General features: G+C 40.5%; 1 protein-coding gene across 5 annotated transcripts in view; it reads right to left on the bottom strand.

Annotated features, from left to right (window-relative positions):
* ralgps1 (Ral GEF with PH domain and SH3 binding motif 1) overlaps window positions 1–22,790 on the bottom strand; it is a 679,153-nt gene that overhangs the window by 645,330 nt on the left and 11,033 nt on the right. The window contains exon 1 of one of the 5 annotated variants that reach the window (XM_048613658.1): window positions 19,591–19,783. The exons of the other annotated variants lie outside the window; for them this stretch is intronic. The gene's annotated coding sequence lies outside the window, so the exon portion shown is untranslated. Of the gene's footprint in view, window positions 1–19,590; window positions 19,784–22,790 lie in introns of those variants that run through there. 5 annotated transcript variants of the gene reach the window in all.

Below are 22,790 nucleotides of genomic sequence, written 5' to 3'. Positions count from 1 at the left end.
CTCGTCTTTCAAACATTCAAAGTGAGCCCTGGGTTTGAAGAGGTTGCAGCACTTGCTGCATCTCATATGCTGCAGAACATGTGCAACTCGAGCAGGAGAGGAACTGAAAGCACCCAGTATAGTTTGGTAACATGTTCAAACTGCACGTAGGCATGTGTATACAAGCCCAAGAAACCCAAGTGGAGAGAAAGTAAGTACATTTGTGTTCTCACATTCTGTGCCAGCTTCAACTAAGACCAGAGGACTGTTGAATGACTTCATGTGGGTGGATCTCACCCAAGATGCTAAAAGTAATCTTTCCTTCATCAATTGCATGCTCCTATGGTTACGGAGCATGAAATCACATCAGGACACAAACAACAACTTATAATCACAGAACACCTTTAACTGTTGATACATCCACCCCAAGGTTTGTCACAGGAGCGTTATGAAAATAAGCATCGTCCCAAACCACACAAGGAGGTCTTAGGTCAGGTGACAAAAGCTTGGTCAAAGGGATAAATTTTATGAATTGTCTTAAGGGAGAAAGAAGCATAGAGAGGCAGAAAGGTGTAGAGGGGGTCTGAGGCCTACATAACTGAAGGCATAACCAAAAATTGTGAAGATGTGATATTTGCAAATCCACAAAGAAGCCAGGTTTAGAAGAGTACTGATATTTCAGGGAGTTGGAAGACAGAACAGGGATGGGTAGGGGCAGAATGGAAGTGGGATTAGAAAACAAAATGCCCGATTTCTTGACTCATTAACAGCTGGGAGTAATGTCCATTTGGATTCATTTTTAATACTGAGCATCAATGTAATAATTGTTAACAACACGACAAGAGAGGAACAGAAAGGGAACACAAGGACTAATAACCGCAAGTAAATAGCTAACCTAATTTCCATGGCAACAAAATCCTAATTGCTCGATTTGCAACTGGTCAGATAATAAGGCATTCCTTACGTACTGATCAAGCCACAGATTTATATAGTCAATCACAATTGGAGCACAGCTAAGGGTCTTGCATTCCCTCACTGTCAACTGTTTTCTCCAACTTATTATCTTCCCTCTTTTCACGGCCCAATTCCCTACATTTTATTCCCAGGCGCTGAGACAGAGCAATATTGAAACTTTTAAGTGAAGTCACAGATTAGGAAAATGGATCTCCCAACAAATTGAAGTAAAATTAACTTGCACTAAAAGGAGCAAATGCTAAATTAATAAATTATTTTAAATGTATAAACATTTACCTCCTTCAGAATGTTTGCAAGATCAAGTCGAGACACACATGATTGAAGACAAAGAAATATTGTGATTGCAGTGGATATAGAAGCACAAGGAAATTGACTGCATCATGCAATTGGTTAGTGTTGATTAGTGTTGCCAAGAGTTTGAAGTGACAATTGGTACTTTGTTTAATTACTTTTTGTGATCAAAAAGAGTCGTTGGTAAATTTTACACTGAAAGATGAACCTTTGATGATTAATTGTATAAAGATACTATGGCTTTAAGAGGTGTATTTTGTCCTTTTTTTAATGAAGTAAGGTTGAGACAGAACTGATGAGCAATCTGCTCCAATGCCAATAAAGTTAAAAGCTTGTGAAGCCTTGGGGATATTTTTGAAGTTAGCCTGAATGGAACGTGGTCAAGCTCCCACAGAACCATGATTTTTAGTTTTAGCTTTAAGTAGCAGTTGTTGGGGTCTGGAAGTGGAATGCGGAAGCTCTTATTCCTTTCTCTGTTACAGCTAAAATCTGGGGTTCTCTTCCTGCTGCTAGAATTGTATGTGATAGCAAAGGCAAATTCAGTAAAATAGATTCTAAGGGTGTGTTTATGGGATGTTACTATATTGGAACAGTTACTGTTTAGTAGTTAAATAATCCATTATTCTGTTAAGTTTTCCAATATAGTTGAGTTATTCCAATTTCTTCTTCCTTTTATTGCACTTTAACTATGGTGTATGAAAAAAATGTTCATTGGTCAACCTACTGGCCTTGAAGCAATCAAAACTGCAACAGAATGCAGCGCCTGGCACTTGGCTTTCAAAATGAGAAAAAGTTAGGGTCCAGGCTGTCGTCTTAATTTATTTTGAGGAAATTTGGTCCGTAACAATAGCTAAAGAGTTCAAGAGAGGACCTCAATAGTCTCGAGTCTTAACCTCACAGATAGCTGGTGCTCAGTCTGATTTCCTTCTCAGTTAATTACTAGGCTTCCAAAGATCGTTCTTGATCTTATTGCTTTGGTACATGTTGAAGGTTCCAATAAGATATCAATCCGCTGTTGAGCTACATGCTGATGTACAACTATACTTGAAATCTCAATCCTATTCCAGTTTTGTTAGAAGATTGTGCTAAATGTGAAATTATTTCCATTTATATATGTCTTCAATTGCAATGAATACTTGAATCAAACCATCGCAATTCATTGAATAAATTGTTAGTTATAGAAAAGGGCAATGCAAGCGTCTCAGACATTCTGTACCAGCAATGTCATATCATGGAGTCTTAGAGATATACAGCACGGAAACAGATCCTTCAGTCCAACTCATCCATGCCAACCAGATATCCTAAATAAATCTAGTCCCATTTGCCAGCATTTGGCCCATATTCCTCTAAACCCTTCCTATTCATATACCCATCCAGATGCCTTTTCAATGTTGTAATTGTACCAGCCTTTACCACTTCCTCTGGCAGCTCATTCCATACACGCATCATCCTCCGTGTGAAGACATTGCCCTTTGGATCCCTTTTATATCTTTCCACTCTCACCTTAAATCTACGCCCTCTAATTTTGGACTCCCCCAGCCCAGGGAAAAGACCTTGTCTATTTATTCTACCCAGGCCCCTCAAATTTAAAAACCTCTAAGGTCACCCCTCAACCTCCGACGCTCCGCTCAAACAAAAACGAAAGGACACTTGTCATTTTTCTCCTGCACCCCCACCCCATCCAACCCCCCATAGTAATCAGTAGGTTTCACCCCGAACTCAACAAGAGGATTCTTTACTCAACTAGGAGAGATCAGCTGGGCAGACATTCCTCACCGATCTTGTCTTTCAACTAATTCCAGCCACCAAAACTCTCACCATTTAATCAGTGTTTAAAACAGCCCCAGAAGGGGTATATAGCAGAACCAGCAGTAATCACTAGTTACGAGTTTTCTCGGAAGCTATATTACATCTCCAATTTCTGGTGACCTTTCAATAATTTCTTCAAAACAACCACTTTGGTGTCATCGCAAATAAAATTTTTCAACTACCCTTCAAAATTTAAGTCCTCTAAAAAATATCAGTTATTAAATATCATCTTAATAACAAAGCTAAAGCCAACAACTTTCTCAGTCAGTGGTGAGACTTCTACCAGCCAAGAATTAGCATTCAAAGTTTCATTTGCACGATTTCTCACGACAGTAGTAAACTTAATTCTCACTTTGCAGATTTTGAGATCAAACATCAGTTCACGAATGGAAAGTGCTATTTTAACTACAAATATATTTCATTTGTATATACAGAAATAGATCTAATGAGCAAGCAAAGCAACAAGATCCAAAATCTGAAGACCACAATTGAGCAATCTAATAGCTCATTGTCAAATTGTCCTTAAACCTTGGACTCACGAATCACACAAGAATAAACCAAATCGTCTATATTTAATGGGGTATCTTGCAGAGTGTGGTATAACATGCATTATTGGAGTCTTCATTTGGTTTACTGATTAGGTTTTCCAACAACGAGACAGTAACACAAACACCTTCTTAGAAACCCTCATCAAGAGAGGATCAGCATGAAACGCCACTTATGAAAAATGTGCAACTTAAGTGCTCCACATACACTTCAGTTATTTGCTCTCCACAATACAAAGTTAAAATGTAATAAAAAGGGAAGATATCCAGATATTCTGGAGATGTTGCTCCTCTAAAGCAGCTATTATGAGCTACACGGGAGCAACTGAAGATTGTTCTAGTTCATTTTTACATCTTTTCTGACAGCACGTAGACTGTTCAACAGTTTCGAACAAAAGCATGATTAACATTGGAACAAGAGGCGGACTGATCAATCTCTCTAACCTGTTTTGCCATCCATTCAGATCGTAGCTGATTTGGATCTGGATCTGAAGTCAATCAACCTACTTTGTTTTGTAAGCCTTCATACACTTGCCCAACCAAATTATGTTAATCTCTAATTTACATCATTATCAACAGTGGTTCAAAAGAGCAAGGGCCCATAGACTTAAAATGTTTCAAGCCAATTCCTTCATGAAGCACATTGTTGGGCAAGATGCTACTCCCATTATCTATTCCTCACTCTGTATACACCACTTTCCCCATTTCAGTTGCGAGGAATAACAGCAAACTGAAATGAACTAATATAATTTCCAATGTATCAATTGGCTAGTTTCCTTCACTCCAACCAAACTGTACTCAAAATTACCAATGTCAAACACCTAAGGATCCATGAACAGGGTCAATGTCAAAAATGCATTCACATTTCAGAAAAATAAACAGGAATTGCTGGAAAAGCTCAGCAGGTATGGCAGTACGTGTGGAGACAAATTGGAGTTAACATTTCCTCGTACTGAGGAAGCGTCACTTGACCTAAAATATTAACTCTGATATCTCTTCCCAGAAGCTGCCAGACCTGCTGAGCTTTTACAGCAATTTCTGTTTCTGTTTTTAATTTACAGCATCCACAGTTCTTTCAATTTTCATATTTCTCAGATTTGGTATTCGCAGTTGAGGTTTCGTTCAAAGAATGAAAAAAATCACATTGGCGTACTAGATTTCATATATCTTTGCAAATTAACAAGAACTTGCTTCTCAGAACATGACACGACAAATGTTGATATTTGTTTCTGTTCATAGCGAAAAATAGCAGCACCCTACCAAAATCCCAAATATTTCAGTGTAAAGAGATATTCACAGGATGCCATTTCATTGCTGAAACTCAAATCTCTCATCTTTACTGAAAAATTTCTAAATGCAGCAAAATATAAAATTCTCAGCAATAGAATGGCTTTCCATTGTTAAACATCCAAAAACAATAAACACTGCTCCAAACGTGGTCACAATCTCCATATTTTAAAACAAAATTAGTCATGGGATATAAGCATTACAGGCTAGGCCAGGGATTTTTTTTCTCTAAATCCAATTACCTTGCAAAAGTAGCGAGCTGTCTTCTTGAACTGCTACAGTCTTTGTGGTGTAGGTACATTCACAGTGTTGTTAGGAATAGGGTTCCAGGATATTGAATAGCGACAGCAAAGGATTGCTGATATGGTTCAAACTCAGGATCGTGTCTGTCACTTTGACAAAAACTTAGTCATGCTGCCATGCATCTGCTGCCCTTGTTTTTTTGAGGTCACAAGTTTGATTTGGTTTATTATCACGTGTATTTAATACAAATACATTGAAATATGTTGCTTAGTGTTGCCAATCTCCAGCACCATCTTTAAACACAGAAAATAAACCAAAACACAGAATATTAAAGCCTGAAAAATAAAACAGTAAAGTTCATCTTAGTTTGGAAGGTGGTGTAAAAGGAGATAAAAGTCATTGGCTTCTTTGCCACAATCAATCATCCCAGTTAAGTCCACATTGGATTGCTTGACAGGGAGCCAATCTATCAAGTGGTCCCATTCCCTACCATAATCCCTGTGGCCATGTGATTTCACTTCCCTCAAGTATCCTTTAGAAATCATTCATCGTTTCCACTTCAGCTGCACCCTCATAAACAAAGAGTTCCAGGTCATTACCAATCACTGCATGAAAACAAACTTTGTCCCTCACACCATTACCACCTACCCTCAACTTCTCCTGCTCTCAGCTTCCCTGGTGTAAATCAAACTGAGCATCAATGAGCAGATTATTTCTATACAACTCCCATATGCTAACACTGTTGATGACTCCTTCCATTACTTTGACAATGAACACTCCACAGATGGTGCTAGGTCAAGGATTGGATTTGCCCTGCTTCTTGTGGACAGAACATACCTGGGCAACGTTCCATTTTTCTGGGTAGATGCCAGTGTTGTGGCTATATTGGAAAAGCTCGTCTGCAGCACAGCTACTTCTCCAGCACATGCTTCCAATACTACAATTCGGATGTTATCAGGGCTCAGCCTTTGATGTACCCGGTGCCTTCACCCATTTCTTGACATCATGTGGGGTCAATCAAATGGGCCGAGGTCTGAAATCTGAGATGTTGGGGATCTCAGGGGGAGGAGGGAGCTGGAGCTGGATTACCCACTCAGCATTTCGGTCTGAAGATGGTTGCGGATGCTTCACTCCATCTCTTGAACAATGTGCTGGACTCCCCCACCATTGAGAATGGGGATATTTTTGTACCCTGCTCCTTCCCTCGGTTGTTTTAATTGTTGTTCACCACCATTCGCACTTGCTGACTTCAGAGCCTTGATCACATGTGTTGGTGGAGCCAATCACTTCCCTCTTACCCGAGATAGAAGTAGTCCATACACTCCATTGTGTATGCTCCACCATCATAGGACCATCTCCAATTTCCCATCTTCTCTCCGTATACCTCAATTCCCCAAAAGAATGAAAATCTTTCTGGCTCAGCCTTAAATCTATTCAATTCTGGAGCATCCCTAACCCTCTGGAACACAGAATTGCAAAGAATCACAATCTGTGGGAGTAAGAAGCTTGCCTCATCTCAGTCCTAAATAATCCACCCTTTCACCAGAGGCTATGCCCATCGTTCCCTCTAATTATTACTTCTGCTGTGGAGATCTCTAAGCTCCATACTTGGCAGCTGTTTCCAGAAGCCTCTTTGAAATCTTGCACTGAGATCATCTTAAACCCCAGAAAACATAGATCCACTTGCCTCAGCCTCTCCTCATTGGTTCCTGCGGAGTGGCTTGTCCAATCAAGGGAGCCTTTTGCTTTTCTGTCACCAATGCAATTATATCTTTCCTTAAACAGGCTGTTTATAATGCAGACTGTCCTGTATTGAACCATCGTCAGATTAAGACCGCACGTTTAACTATTCCACTCAAATGAATCATATTGATGCACAATGGTAAAGTTGACAGAAATACCACGTTCCAAAGTTACAGATTGTGGTGAGTGCAGTTGCGAGGAGGGTTCACAGCTAGTGTGTCCAGTTTTTTGAGTACTAGATCTATTATTAATCTATCACAGTGGTAGTGCTACACAACGCAATGGAGGGTAGAAGAAGCTCACCAAGGTCAGCCATAATAGGGCAGCAGCAGCAGTCTGATTTAGCCAAGCTGAACTACATTGTCACCAACTTATCTGCGCCCCCACCTTCAAGCTTCCCGTGCCACTTATCAAGCTAAACCAAAAAGCAACTAAAAGTCACGCACAGATACTGTAAGCAAATTGGAAGTCTTCCATCAAATTTCAGCGATCTAGCTGTGGAATTGCTGACGAGCTGCTTTGCAACATGGATCAATGTCTCGAGGAAAGTAGGCCAGGGCTGTTGAGGCATGTTACATCGACGATGCTTAATGAGGAACAACGAGAGCTATATCCCCCTTGAGACTTAAAGATGCAGACCAATGTATAACCCTGCTCTTCATTCCGTATTCACATTCAACACCTGGCTCCGCATTATTTGAAAGTCATTTTGAAAATAAAAGCATTTTAAAATAATTTTAAATACATCTCACCAATAAAATCTGCCATTCTCAGTATGCTAGGTACTTAAATGGAGTTGAAGGGAAATTGATGAGAATTCACTCTTATGGAAAGTACAAAGGGATTGTGTTTATACAAGCTTTGAAGAAGCTGAGAGACTCATTACTGTGTTGTAACTGGTATTGCAGAAATATTTTTATTTCTTCCCTCAGGGAGTAACATTCAGCTTTTAAATAGTTGTACTTTTACAGTGCACAAGGGAATTATAATAATTAGATCTCTCTGAATAGATGCTTACAAGCAACGCTAGCCACTGATGTCAACATTCATCTATTTTTGTGAATATGCAAATTCTGTTTGCATGTTGTTTCTCCAAACTGTAATTTAACTGCCAATGATTCAGAAACACTTAGCCTCAAGAGGACCAGAAACCGCTCATCTTCCTGCCAAAGTTCATTCTTCCCTGCATTTTCTTGGAACATTGAAGTATTGTTTCCTTGGCAACAAAACAAAACCAGAGGAAATTAGATAAAACCTGGAAGGCGGGACCTATTCAGTAATCTGGGAACAAAGCACAGAAGCGCATTTGACAGCTCAGATGTGCAGCTTGCACTAGTTCAGACACGACAAAAGCAAATTGTCTCCTATTGAAATTTCCGAGGGTGTATTCACACTCTACAGTTTTACCAAAGTCAAAGCCACTTGGCTCCAACACTACCCTAGGCCTTTTATCCTGCTCATCCCCTACCTCCATGTCCTTCTTACATCCGCTGAGAGACAGCTTTAAGGCCACTCTAAGGTGGAAAGAAATAAATGTGATTAATTCCTTCTCATTTATGGACTATAGTTCCTGGTAGCATAAAAAAAAAACGAAGGTCTTTGATTTGGTGAAGGTAGTATAAATATTTACTAGATTCCACCCCTTGGATTTGGAACAGAGTCATGAAGAGGCCAAAATGGTGACAGAAAGTCTCTCCTGAACAGGTAACAGGGTTTGTAGAATCGGACCAGTGTCATATTCTGATTGCATTAACACCGTAAGTTTATTATCCGTGCCATGTAAAAACACTGCACTTTTCAGCACCATTATAGCCATACGATATAATATACCATTATACCCCCACAGTCGGCAAAAAGGTCATAAGAACGAGCAGCAGGAGTAAATGACTCAGCCTGTTGAATCTGCTCTGCCATCTAAAAAGTCATGATTTGATTGCGGCCTTAACTTCACTTTCCTGCCAGCCCATTCACAAACCTCAAGCCAAAATGATTAAAAATATGTCTAACTCAGTCTTGAATATATTATTCCATGACCATGATCAATTCCATTAAATGGGACAGAATTCCAAAGCCTAAAACTACTCAACGAAAATCCTCCACACCCCATTCCAGTCAAAAACAGTAAAACAAAGTAGTCTCCTATCTCTTAGTTTAGAACCGCTCCCCCTGCCATTGCTACCCGTTTACCCCCTCCCACCAAACACAAGAGGAAACATCCTCTCAATAGGCATCCTATCAAGTCCCCTCAGAATTTATGTTTCAACAGTTGAATGAAAAACGTAGATGGGCATGTCAGGAGCAGCAGCAGCAGACATATCTGAGAATGAGGTGTCAACCCAGTGAAACTATAACACAGGACTATGTGCATGCCAACCAGAAGCAATTTGGATAGACAGAGTTCAGTGATCCCACAAGTAACAGATCAAATCTACATTCTGCAGCCCTGTCAGATGCAGTTGTGAATGGTGGTGCACAATTAACCAACTCACTGGATGAGAAGGCTCCACAAATGTTTCCCAGCCTCAATGAAAGGGAAGATAAGCACATCAGTGCAAAGGTCCAGTTGGAAGTATTTGCAGTATGGGCTGATATTTTGTGTACTAACCTTTTATGTGGCACTTAAAATGTTTTTCAAAAACCCAAATATGCTATGTGTCCTGCATCCCCTTTGTCCCACTGTGCTTCCACCAGAAGATTTAATTCTGTCTCTCTAATTAACTCAATTCTTCCTTTAAAAATATACGTATAAGTTAAAAGGATTTTTTTTTTGGAGTTCTCTTTTTTTAAATTCTCTCTTTGCACATTTTGTGCCTCCCTCATTCTGTATACTTTCTCTGGTTTCCTACTGTGTTCTGAATCAGACATTCATTACAAATCTTCTGCTTTGTTTCAATATATTTGCCTCATCATCCAGACAGCCACAGCTTTGGTAGCCTACTTTCCCTCCTTAAAAGGAGATGCTTGGTTTGTATCTGAATTATTTCAATACAGGAAGGCACACCATTGCTCATTCCTGGTCACTTTTTGTTTCTATTACATTGTGTTCAATCCTTTCTCAATCCTTGAAACTAACTCTCTCTTTCACTTGATAGCTTTTGAACTTTTTTTGTGTTCCTTCTGTAACCATTATAAATCAAATTGTATTGTGATCACTGTTAGCTAAGTGCTCTTCCACTAATTTCCACTTGTCCCAGATCAAGATGAAGCATCGCTTCCTTCTTTGCTGAACTAGAAACAATACTCATCAAGAATAATAAAATGAATTAAAAAAAAACAAAGAATTGCAGCTGTTGGAAATCTGAAAGAAACATAGAAAACGTTGGAGAATCTCAGCAGGTCTGACAGCATCTGTGGGGAGAGTAATAGAATTAATGTTTCAATTCCAGTGATATTTCATCAGAATGTTCTGAAGAAGGGTCACTGCACTTGAAATGTGAACTCTTTTCTTCTCTCTACAGGTGCTATTAGTCCTGCTGAGTTTCTCCAGCACTTCCTATTTCTGTTACAAATCAAGAAGGTTCCCTGTTAAAAATTAATGAATATTCTGCCCTCCTGGCCCTTTACTTGTCCTTCCCTCAGCCAATATTATAACAATTGTTATTTTTATATTTGGCATAGAATCCCTACAGTATGGAAACAGGCCATTCAGCCTAACATGTTCACACCAACTCTCCAGAGCATCCCACCCAGACTCACTCCCTATCCTCTCCCTGTAACCCTACACATCCAGTGGCTAATCCACCTAATCTACACATCCCTGGACACTGTGGGCAATTTAGCATGGCCAATCCACCTAATCTGCACATCTTTGGATTATGGGAGGAAACCAGAGCACCCAGAGGAAACCCACACAGACACGGGGACAATGTGCAAACCCCACAAACAGTCACCTGAGGTGAGAATTGAACCAGGATCCCTGGTGCTGTGAGGCAACAGTGCTAACCACTGAGCTACTGTGCCACCCCAAAAGTTCTCTAGAGTTTGCATACAGTTTTGTTCCACTATCTCTTTGTAGCCATTTAGGGGTCTGTAGTAAACAACCAGCTCATTTTCTGTTCCTCAATTCTAACCAAATAGATTCAGTCTTTAACCCTCTTGTTTATCATTCTTCTGCATAACTAAAATATTAAACATGATCAATACTGACTCTCTCTTCTTTCATCTAAAAATTGTTTTACATATTCGATCATTATTCAACAGGACCTTGTCTAAAGGGTCAATAGACCGACAATGTTTTCTCTGTTTTGTTTCCACAGATGATGCCAGAACTGCTGGGTTTTCCCAGCAATTTCTGCTTTTGTTTCTGTCCTAAATTGATTTCCATTGTTAATAATGATCATTCAAAACCAATTGCTCAACAGACAGAATATTCATATTAAATCTGACAACCTTGAGAGAACCAAACATCTTGAGATTTGATGGAAAGAGAGTTTACTACCATCTCCAAATGGTTAAAATACTTAATCAATCTGCCCTCAATCTCATTAAGCTGGATTTTGTGCAATTTTCTAATTATTTATTTTGTCATTTTTGATCAGTGTACAAAGTGCAATTAAGATGTTTTAATATTTCTATGACGTTGAATATTCACTGCCCAGATGTCAAGAAATTAAAATCACATCGGTAAAACATTATCTGGACTTGTAATTTTTTTTAAAATATCCAACCATTTTTAGCCACACTTCGCACAAACTTTACTACTATGGCCAAAGATGGAGTTATGAACGGTGTGAAGTAGTTTGTTTGTTACCAGCTTACCAGCCATGTTGTCAAAAGGAGCCAAGTATAGATTATAGATTGTACTAGGTATACAGTGTAAACTCCATCTAAAAATAGCACTTAGTGTCATCTTAGTAACATGTCAGCCCTGTGATCTCAGACATTTACAGCATGGAATGAGGCCATTCAACCTATTATGACCATACCAGTACACTCATTCCATTGTCTAGCTCACAGCTCATGAGCCTGGAGGCTATTGCAATGCAATATCTAAACGCTGCTTAAATGTTACGAAAGTTTCTGACTCAACCACTCTCAGGCAGCATGTTCCAGACTCCCAACACATTGCTCAACTCTCCACTTTTCCTTCTACCTTTTATCTTAAATCTATGCACCTTGGCATTTGACCCCTCTATTAACAGAAATAATGTCTTATGGGTCCACCGTGTCTGTACTCCTCAAACCTATACACCTTTCTCAGGACCCCTCTCAACCTTTGTAGCTCGAAGAGAAACAGTCCCAGCCTATCTAATCTCTTCTCATGCCTCAGACCCTCCAGCCTGAGCAGAATCCTGGTAAATTTCATCTGTACCTTCTCTAGTGTATCCTTCCTATAATATGGTAACCAGAACTGCACTCTGCACTCTAGCTGTGACCAAACCAGCATTTTATATAGTTCCAGCATAAGGTCTTTGCTTTTAAATGCTATGCCTTAGCTAGTCAGGGCAAGTATCCAATATGCCTTCTTAACCATCTTTTCTATCTGCCCTGCTACCTTCAGGTGCACATTAAGATCCCTCTGATCTTCAGTACTCACCAGTGCCCTACCATTCACAGTATAATCCCTTGCCTTTTTAGTTCTCCTCAAGTGCATTACTTTATACTTTCCTGGGTCGAATTCCATTTGTCACTGCTTTGGCCAGCTGACCAGTCATTGATATCCTCCTGCAGTTGACAGCTATACTCCTCAATTGTTACCACTTTACAAATTTTTGCGTCACTCACAAACACCTTGATCGTATCCCCTGCAATCAAGTCCAAATCATTAACGTACAATAGAAATAGTAAGGGCCCCAGCACTGAGCGTTGCACACCTTCACGAGAAACAAGCGACTTCCAGCCACTCTACCACTACCTGTGGCTTTCTGCCTCTCAGCCAATGGTGGACCCAACGTGCCACTTTGCCTTGGATCGCACAATCTCCTTCTTGACGAGTTTGCCATGGGGAGGCAATGGCTCGTGGTATCATCGCGAGATTATTAATCCAGATAATGTTCTGGGGATCTGGGTTCGAATCGCACCATGGCAAATGGTGGAATTTAAATTCAACAAAAGTCTGGAATTAAGAGTCTTATGATGATTGTGAAGCCATTGTCGAATGTCAGGAAAAACTGATCTGGTTCATTAATGTCCTTTAGGGAAGGAAACTGCTATCTTTACCTGATCCGGTCTACATGTGACTCCGGACCCACCACAGTGTGGTTGACTCTTTATTGCCCAGAGGGCAGTAAAAGATGGGCAAGAAATGCTGGCCTAGCCCACATCCCATGAATGAATTTGAAAAGAAAAGACATTTTATCAAAAACCTTCATGTAGACCGCAAAATATGCATTACTCATCAACACTCCTGGTTATCTCCTCAAAAAAAATTTGATCAAATTTGTAAAACTCATCCACCCCTTAACAGGTCCATACTGACTATCCTATTATTCTGTGTCCTCCAAGTGCAGATATGTTCTGTCCTTCAGAATTCAGTCGAATAATTTCCCCACAACTGAGGTTAGACAGGATGGCCTGTAATTTCCTGGTCTTTCCTTCTTCCTTGTAAGAATAGGACAACATTAATAGTCCTTTGGTTCTCAGGCACCTCACCTGTGGCCAGAGAGGATTTGAAAATTACTTCCAGAGCCCCTGATCTCTCTCTCCTGGCCTCCCTCAACATCCTGACATACATCTCATCTAGGCCTCCTGAATAAATCTATTCCTGGCTAATTAACGCAAGTATCTCATATGGTTTGAACAAATTTTAAATCTTACTACGGCCTTTCCCTTTCCTGTCTCTTTAACACCTTTCATTCCATCAATTCTCAAGGAGATATCTACACTCTTCCAAATCCAACCTCCTGTGCATTTCAATTGTAACAATGGGCCAAAGTGCCTCTTTCCATGCTGTAATACTCTAAATTGCAATAACCAGTGCTGGAGAATTTAATTTGCCCCAGCTCTAGAATACTCTTCCCTACATGTTGTCTCTTTGGCTGGTTTTTCCTCCATGGAGAAAATCCTCAAAACCAAGCCTTCAGTCAACTTCCACTTAATATGGCTCAATGTCACATACTCCATTTTATAATGCTCCTGTAAAGCATATTACACACTAAGGTGCTACATAAATACAAGTTTATTGTATTTCCCACAGGACCATTAAGAATACTGAGAAAGTCTTACTCCTACATTTATGTGGCCATTACTATTTCTACAAACACAAAAGAATGACCTGAAGCAAACAACTTTTCATGCTGTGCAGAGCAATGTGATTCTTGTGCTTCACTAGAGCTTACAATATTCCTCAACAATGGCCATTTTTCAATCTCTTTAGAGATGTGGAGCTGTTGTAGAAACATTGCATGCAGTAGAGCTGGTTAGGGAAAGGGAGGGAAGCAGTGGAGTCAGGTTGCCACTCTCAGTTTTTGTGACAAAGAAATCATGAAGGGTCTAGGCTCGAAATGTCAGCCTTCCTGCTCCTATCTTACTGCTTGGCCTGCTGCGTTCATCCAGCTCTACACCTTGTTATCTCACATTTTCCAGCAGCTGCAGTTCCTACTATCTATGATCTTCTCTCATTGGTTGCTGAAAGGGAGAGTAAGGGGGAGGGGAGAGAAGGGTTTATGATGATCATTTGTAGGATAGAACCTTTACATCCTGAATGGCCTGGAATAGCAAGCAGTCTTGATGGGTGAGACCAGAACTTGCTCATGCTACACTGAGTCCAGTCAGACCTACTAAAGCAGCGTTCGCATATCCTTTCAGCTCTATATTCATTGGACTCGAGGAATGGGGCAACAAGGCCATACTGGGGCAAACAGCCAGGGTGAGAAACAGCAACTGTTTTAAAAGGGCATGGTTATCAAAGGGAGAAGTGAGTGTGCGGCTCAGCAGGTTGGTAGCTGCAGAAATGTCATGGTGAATGCAGGGCCAAAGCCTAGATGGTTGAATTGGCATAGCTGCTATCAGAGACAAGTTGAGAGATAACTTTACGATGGACAGACAGAAACGATATTATCCATACTGACATAACAGGGCTAGTGAGGTCACACAAAGTGGCAAGAACGAGGCTCATATGGAGGGAGAGATTAAGGTTGGTAGGAGAATAGCAATTAATCAGATGGAAGTTGAAATGGCTAAGGACAAGATATCAGTCAATCAGAAACCAGCGTAAGCTTACGTAATATCTCAGCGAGAAATGATTTACGGAACTGGAATGGGTGGAAAAGAATGAAGAATTTGAGTAAGTATACCTCTCACCTCCCTAATCTCTCTGATGCACTCGTCAAATATTAATACAATGCAGAGAAAATGCCACACCATTTCATATCAGTGATCAACTTATAAACAACATGGCATTTAACTGTCAACATTTCTAACTCCTCAGCCTTAGCGAAAGCACTTAACTTTCCTTTCAACATATCCAACATTCTCCGCAGCTTTCACAAGTAATAAAGCTGTCGCTCGCCTTTTATCTCTATCCTTTCACAAATAGATTTCAAAATGCTTACCCAGCACTGAGCAAGAAGAGATTTTTTACAAACACCTTGACAAGCAAGCGAAGCAGCTTATTCACTGGGGGGAAACAATTCCCACTAGTATGGCCCCCATCTTCAAACTAGTACGTACTTGTTTTACTTAAAATAGAGAACACACTGCATTTAAAAGATTGAAAGAGCAACACTGTTCCCAAATCCTTGAGGAAAAACAAGCTCCAGAAGGAAAGTCCAGTAAAAATTGCAAATGACAGATACTAGTACATCTTGCCTTCTTCAAAATGGAAGCCCTGCATGATCAAGTTGTTCATTTCTAATTATTACTGGATTTTTACCCCTCCCTGTCTTGAAGTTTGACGATTGTGGGCGGATTGATTATGAAATCACAAAAACTGTTCCAAAAACTGCTCACCATCTCAACTTGGAGATATATTGCCATTCCTTCACTATCACTGGGACAAAATCTTGGAATTCCCTTCCTAACAGCATTGCGGGTGTATCTATTCCCCATGGACTGCATCAGTTTAAAGGAGGCAGCTCATCACTTCCATCTCCAGGCAAATTAGGGATATGAATTAAACATTGGCCTTACGAACAACGTACACATCCAGAGAACAATTAGGATATATTTGTACAAACCATTGGATAGACCACAGTTTGGGATTATTGCATACAGTCCTTTCTGCTCCATTCAGAAAAATAGAAACCATGATGTGAAAATGCAACATGGTGGCAAGAACACAAAGGTGCAAAAAAATCATTTCATTTACAGTGGAAGAGAGAAAACTAAAAGGTAGGAGGTGAGTGGAGTGCACATTTTCAGAATTATGAAAGATTTTGGAAGCATAAACAATGGGCAACTATTTCTGCTGTTTAACAAGTAGGTAACAATGGTACTCGGAGGGAAAAAAACAAGGATACTCAGGATTAGCATTAAAAGAATGAAGTTGGAAATTGGCATTAGTAGACTCAAAGGATGATTAGAACATGAAATGTCTTTTCACAAGTGACTATTGAGGCAAAGGATGTAACCTGATTTGAAATGGAATTGGGTAATTATTCAAGAAAGGAATGCAATAGGATACAGGGACAAAGCAGGTTAATTGGATTTTCCAGGAACCAAATGCTGGCTGAGGCAAGAGTGTTAAATTAAAATTATAGGTTATAAATGACTCATGTGATCTTCATTGCCTAACCAAGTCAGAGGAGAGGCTTACAATACATTTTCCTCACCTCTCCCAGGAGTTATGTGGCTATGATTATCAGCATGAAGAGGGAAGGTGAGTTTGTCAGGACAGTCATAGAATTATACAGCTCGGAAACAGACCCCCCAACCCCGTCCAACTTGTCTATGCTGACCAGACATCTCAATCTGACCTAGTCCTGCTTCTAGTTTTGAACTCCGCTATCCTGCGGAAAAGACCTTGTCTGTTCACTGTATGCATGCCCCCCATAATTTAATAAACTTCTGTAAGGTCATCCCTCAGACTCCAACACTCCAGGGTAAATAGCCCCAGCCTATTCAGCCTCTCCCTATATCTCAAACCCTCCAACCCTGGCAACATGCTTGTAAATCTTTTCTGAACCCTTTCAAGTTTCACAATGTCTTTCCAATAGCAGGGAGACCAGAATTGAAGGCAGTATTTGAAAAGTTGTCTAACCAATGTCCCGTATAGCCTCCTAACTCCTATATTCGATGGACTGACCAATAAAAGCCAGCGTACCAAACGCCTTCTTCACTACCCCGTCTGCCTGCGACTTCACTTTCAAGGAACTACGAACCTGCACTCCAAGGTTTCTTTGCTCAGCAACACTCCCCAGGACCTTACCACTGAGTTTATAAGTACTGCCATGATTTGTCTTACCAAACTGCAGCACCTCTCATTTATCTAAACTAAACTCCATTTGCCACTCCTCGGCCCATTTGCCCATGTGATCAAGGTCCCATTGTACGCTGAGATAACTTTATTCTCTGTACATGACACCACCAATTTTGGTGTCATCTGCAAACTTACTAATCATACCTCCTATACTCACATTGAAATCCAAACCTCTACGATCACGCCTCAGCCTCCAATACTCTAGGGAAAATAGGTCCAGCCTATTCAGCCTCTCCCTCTAACTCAAACCCTCCAATCCTGGCAACATCCTTCTAAATCTTTTCCGCACAGTCTCAAATTTAACAACTTCTTTCTTATTGCATAATTCTATTCAACCTGCTGAGTATTCTAAAAGTGGCCTCATCAATGGGAAGGAGTTTTTATTAGCTCCAATAGGCCAGAAATTGAGATAGAGAATTGGCTTACGTGGGCCAGTGAGTCTTTTCCTGCCAGTCATTTTCACATGTTTAATAATGCAGTATGGACTTGATGGGCTGATTGGCCTCCCTGTGCGACCTAATAACTATCACTTCATCACACTGTACAGACCAGTCCAATAATCACCTAGTGTGATACCCAAAACTGAGATGTGTGTCGTGGAAGCATTCAATCCATTCACTATTTTGCATGGATGTTTGGTGTCATTCACTAAGGCAGGTTTGTGAGAATTCTCCACAAAGATAAAATGGCAAAGATAAATCAGATGGATGAGGCTGTTTCCTTTAGTTAACTTGCCCAATGGAAAGGAGACAGTCATTTAGAGGTAATTCAATGGACTGGGGCAGCAGAAGCCCAGGCTAATACTATGGGGACAGGGGTTCAAATCCCACCACGGCAGCTGGTGGAATTTTAAAGGTGGCACAGTGGTAGTGTCCCTCGCTCTGAACCAGGAGTCCTGGGTTCACATTCCAAATGCTCTAGAGGTGCATCATAACATATCTGAACAGGTTTAGTGAAGAAAAATCTATAAATGGTGATCATGACCGATATCATTGATTGTTAACTTTTCTTAAAAATCTGTTTGTTATTGTTCTTAAAAGAAAACTTGTCCCACAGAGCCACATCATCCTTAAAGTGTCCAACAGGTGGTGGCATGACTCGGTTCATAGTGTAGTTACCAAAGAACACCATAGCTTCAGCCCGTCAGCATTGTTAAGCATGTGTGCAAATTACTGGCAGGAAATAATTCAAAACTGAGGGGGCTGCAGTTATTCCCCTGCCACTATACAAACAAAAGCAGAGTGCTCCCTGGCCAAAGTCCTCTAACTAAGATGAGCAAAAAAAAGAGGCCAGTTGAACATTCAGGAGTAATTCGTTGAATGTGAAATACTATGAGACATCTATAGACTGCAGCTTTTTATGGAAAGACAAAGTAGATGGAAGAATCAAATTAAGCATGAAATTCCACCTCCCAAAAGAAAATTTAAGCACAAATATTAAACACATAAGCAATGCTGATCTGTTATTGCATGAACATCACTGAATAATTGACAGATTCTTCACCAATTGAACAGTGTATTAGTGTTGAACAGAGGGGAATGGCATTTCTTATGGTTCTTGGAACCACAAATGTTTAAATAGTTTCCTTACCCCTGAGCATAAGACAACATCTCGCTTTCCTGGTGCCAATGGCACCTTGAATTAAAATTTATCATCTAGTCCTTTATTCATTTGTTAACCAGAGTCAAATAGCTTTGCATGCAGAATTCAAGCAAATCTTCACCACTATCCAAATGAAATACCCTAACTTGTCATCTTTCAAGTTTGTGGGTGAAAAGTAGTTTTCAGACCTGTGCAATTTGTTTTAAAAAATGCCTTCCTCCACACATTGAGGATAATCACAATTCTTTTCCGAAAGTATTTTATCCCCAATTGGTTACAGGTTTTCATTCAGCCTATCTGCAAAGCACCGTCATCCAGGAATTCCCTCTTTGATCTCTACCTTTCCCTAAAGAGAAGGCAGTCCTTAAAGTTTAGCTCATTACACAGTTTTCATCATTTATCCCAATGCTCCCTTACGTGGCGCAGTGTCAAAGTTTGTTGACAGCACTCTTACGAAGTGTTTCAGCACATTTAAGGTGCTATATAAATACAAGTTGTGGTTGTCCCATCAGGGTACTCCTTCAATATTAATACTTGGGTAAAGTTGAACACTAGTAATAGCTGTGCCTTTCTGGAACATTTAAATAGGAATTGCATCATATGAAAATGTGTGGTACCATAAATGGGGTCTGCTGTTAAACAATGTCTGTTTGCTCAACAAAATTTCCTAGCCAATTTAGACAAAACAGTTAGAAACAAAATTTACTTTGGTCACCGATTGGAAACAAATAACACAAAATCTCATTAGTAATTAAATACCTTTTCAACAATCATTTCACTTTGTTCAAAGACATTTTGCACCTATTTTCTTCTTAAAGTCATCTTTGGAAATTTGGTGTTTCATGTTGAGCAAGGGAATGCTATACCAAGCATTTTAAACGTGCAGCATCAGCAAACACTCCCAGATTTGGCACAGCTTAAACAGCCAAGGAGAAAAGCAGCCTTTACTGCATTGAAAAAAAAAACCAGGCTTACAGAGAAGCCCCAAACCCCACTTTATAAATGTAATGAAATGACCAATTAGTGTCAAATTGGTGACAGGTTTGTGTTTGGACTCAAATGAGATGTCCTGAAATTTATTCTACATTGGATATTTCCATTCAGCCAGAGATTATTTTTTACCCCTTTAGTCTGGGTAGATTTTGAATCCAGGACACAGAATGGTTATAGAATAGGAGACCATTCAATCTATCATGTCTGCACCAAGATATTTTACCAGATGGCCACTCCTGATACCATGTGGTATTTGCCACTTGTACCACTAAGTGGTACTGGGAAGGGAATCTTTGAGGTAGTTTGCGACCAGCAATCCTCATTTTGACTTTGCTTTATCTTTAGCCTATTTAGTGATCCGTAGTAAGGGACATACACTGATAGAGTACGTACAGATGAGGCATTCTTTTTAGATAAGGAATTTTATTGCATGATAGGAATAAATATAACCACATTTGGCCAATTACCAAGACCGTAGGGAACCAGTCCAGATTCATCTGTTCTCTTACAAACTAGAGAAGAACTCTTCGTCTCCACCCCCAAACTATGTGACATCAGTAGAGTGGATGGAGCCAATGTACCATGAACATTAACCCCTTCAGAACCATCACATTATACAACACTCCTTTAGAACAACTAATCTTGTCCTACTTCCTTGCCTCTCCCTGTAATCTTGCACATTCTACCTTTACACAATGTAACCAATTCCCTCTTGAATGTCTCAACCGACTCTGCCTCCGATACATAGGCAACACACGGCAGATCTTGACCATTTCCTGCATGAAAGCGTTTCTCATGTTTCTACTGCTTTATTTGACACTCACTTATGTGGCATTGCATTCTCAACCCTACCCACAAATCGGAACAATTTCTATCTACACGGAACAAACCCCTCATGATTCTGAACACATCTACCAAACCTCTTCTTAACTTGCTCTTCTCCCAGGACAACCAACCCGATTCCATCAATCTATGCAATTATAGAACACCTTTCATAATCTCAGGACATCCCAAATGACCCCCAACCAATTTTCAACTCAAAGTGTTGTCACCACTGCAATGCAGGAAGGGCCCAGTCAGTCAGTCAGTCTCATGGCCAAACAGCTGAAACATATCAATGTTTACCAATAGGCTTTTAAAACAGCAATTTTACATCAGAAAAGGCTCTTTATTGGAGCTGTCTTTTTAAAGCCATAATTGCTGGTTCCACGTTGAAGTATTTGCCAGCAAACCACATAATTTAACTAATCAATTTCAGCAATCTCAAAAGGTAACTCGTTTATTAAAGGTCAACTTACATGAATAATTGGGCAGTAGTTGGCAAAGCTACAGAGTTGATATCACATGCAAGATTTATACTGTATATACTTGTTTAAAAGTCCAATTTTTAAGGCGAAAATTTTAGCCAAAATCAGAGGGGTCTACTCTTAAGGGAGTATTATTTTCAACAGGTTGAAACCCACCCACCTCCATTGTTTTGCCTTCGTAGAGGTGCCAGGTCAGAGACTGCTCCTGCCAAACCCCCTGCCAGAACCAGCACAGAGAGAACACAGTGTACACCATTGAAGTGTAATTATTTCAAACAACGTGTTTGGACATATTATGACACACGTCTAGAGCAGGAGGGACACTACTACTGTGCAACAAGACTCTTTTTAGATTAAACACTTGAAACCCTGGAGTTGAGCTTGAGCTCAAGTGTGCACGCTCCTAACGAACACTTGAGAGGGGACTAGCAAATGGCCACTTTAGCACCATCCCCCAACCCCCTCCCCAAGCTTGCTCTACTTGGAGCTTGTTCCAGTGACTTAAACGGCTGGGCCACACCACCACACCAGTGAGATGGTAACGTGGACACGAGGAGCTAAACAGGAATAGGGAGACTAGTCTATGATTGGGGCTGGTTAGCTCAGTTGGGTGGATGGCTTATGAGTGATGCCAACATTCAATTTGCACAGTGGCTGAGATTACCATGAAGGACTCTCCTTCTCAACCTCTTCTTCATGGTGCCCCTCAGTTTAAACCACCACCGGTCGTCTCTCTATTGAGAGAGCAGCCCTATGGTCTGGTAAGATTATTTACATTCTGTGATCCCCTTGATGAATGGGCATGTCCCATGGCAATGTGTGTGTGTGTTTTGGGGGAGAATGATAGACTTTTACACAACATCAATTGTTACTGGAGAAAATTCAGAATGATGTGGTAGTGAACATGATGTTGCATTATAACAAACAGGTCTGGATGGTGTTCCAAGCTGGTTCAATTTTCCCCTGAACATATCAGTACAGGAATCTGCTTACTGGTATACACACTAAACTCTTTATCCATTCATACTTCTCAAAATCCTTCATCACTCGATGCTGACAGCTATGAAACTAGTTTAAACAGTTCACTCTGCGGATGGTTGTCCTTTCAAGTTTCTAATTACAAATCAGCCTTCAGCAAAGTGCCTTGCGAAATGATTAATCTTGAGGCCGACATGAAATTAAACCGGCCGCTCAATCTCTTGTTTGATCCTTTTGCAACAAAGTATGTACAATATCAAGTCTCTTTTAGGAGGCAGATCAGCCCAATATTTATTTGGTTTATATTGATAATTAACCTTTCCGTTAAGGTCTGACTGCGGGTGGCTCAAAGGGATATGTTGTTCTTCTGCCAGAGAAACACGAATGGGCCAGATTTCTCAGTGAGCCTGGCCCTTTCTGTTCACGAAAGAGCTGCACATTTCCGACAGGAGGCTCCCTCAGAAATGTGGAGTCCTGCTTCCGTTGTGACAGTGCTTTAGGTTGCAGAGCTGTCAGAGGAAGGAGAGCATTGTCCCCTCAAACCTCACAGCTGCTGTCTTCTGAAATGTAAACATCGTCACAGCCACTGTCATCCCTAAATTTTATGGGTGATGTTAACAGAGCTTGGGATGGGGGGGGGGGGGGGGGGGGGGGGGGAGGGGGGAGGAGAGTACAGGGGGG

This window comes from Rhincodon typus, chromosome 28 (genome assembly GCF_021869965.1).
Source record: "Rhincodon typus isolate 14 chromosome 28, sRhiTyp1.1, whole genome shotgun sequence".
In the NCBI taxonomy this organism is placed as follows: Eukaryota; Metazoa; Chordata; class Chondrichthyes; order Orectolobiformes; family Rhincodontidae; genus Rhincodon; species Rhincodon typus.
Note: the sequence above shows the minus strand (reverse complement) of the source record. Positions and strands in the feature narration are given on the sequence as shown.